The sequence below is a fragment of the Tupaia chinensis genome, unplaced genomic scaffold, assembly GCF_000334495.1.
Source record: "Tupaia chinensis unplaced genomic scaffold, TupChi_1.0 Scaffold149692_1, whole genome shotgun sequence".
Classification (NCBI taxonomy): domain Eukaryota; kingdom Metazoa; phylum Chordata; class Mammalia; order Scandentia; family Tupaiidae; genus Tupaia; species Tupaia belangeri.
Genome location: NW_006209537.1, coordinates 1 through 738, shown reverse-complemented (window position 1 = coordinate 738; position 738 = coordinate 1). Strand labels below are relative to the sequence as shown.

General features: G+C 39.0%; 1 pseudogene; it reads left to right on the top strand.

Moving 5' to 3' along the window:
* The window catches only part of LOC102502567 (DDB1- and CUL4-associated factor 13 pseudogene), a 2,094-nt pseudogene extending 1,615 nt beyond the window's left edge, over window positions 1-479 (top strand).
* Window positions 480-738: the final 259 nt, after the last annotated feature.

The window sequence follows — 738 nt, the reverse complement described above, 5'->3', positions numbered from 1 at the left end:
TGATGTGGGTTACTCTCCCACTGGAAAAGAGTTTGTGTCAGCTACTTTTGATAAATCTATTCACATCTCTCCTTTGGACAAAAGTCAAAGCAGAGATGTCTATCACACAACATGAAGGCAGCATGTAATCTGTGTAAGATGGACTTCTGACAGTAAGTATATTATATGTGGATCTGAGGAAATGAACATTTATCTGTGGAAAGCTAATGCTTCTGAAAAATTGAGTGTGCTTACATCCTGGGAAAAAGCAGCCAAGAGTTATAACCAGAAGAAGAAGGAGCAATTTCAACATCACCCTCAAATAAAAAGTATTGCCCATCACCAACCTCTACCAAACTCTATCTACAGCCAGATTCAGAAACAACACATCATGAGAGAAGCTCATTGACCAAAGGAAGTGAATCGTCATAAACATAGCAAGCCTTGGTCTTGTGCCAATTGTGTCAGAGAAAAGGCACATAGTGGCAGTTGTGAAATAACTTTAGGTATTCCCACCAATCCCAATGTATAATTACTTGTTCGATTATGAACTTTACAATTAAAAGTACTGGCTTTGGTTTAATAGCAATCACACAAAAAAAGAGGATGCTGGACTTCTTACTTTGGTTCATAATTTAAAAAAATTGCTGGGGCCAGGGGGTGATGTAGAGGTTAATGTGTTGGACTACCACATGGGTGACTAAGGTTCAAGTCGTGGACTTTAACACCTTGAAAATTATGCCAGGTGTGCGTGTGTGT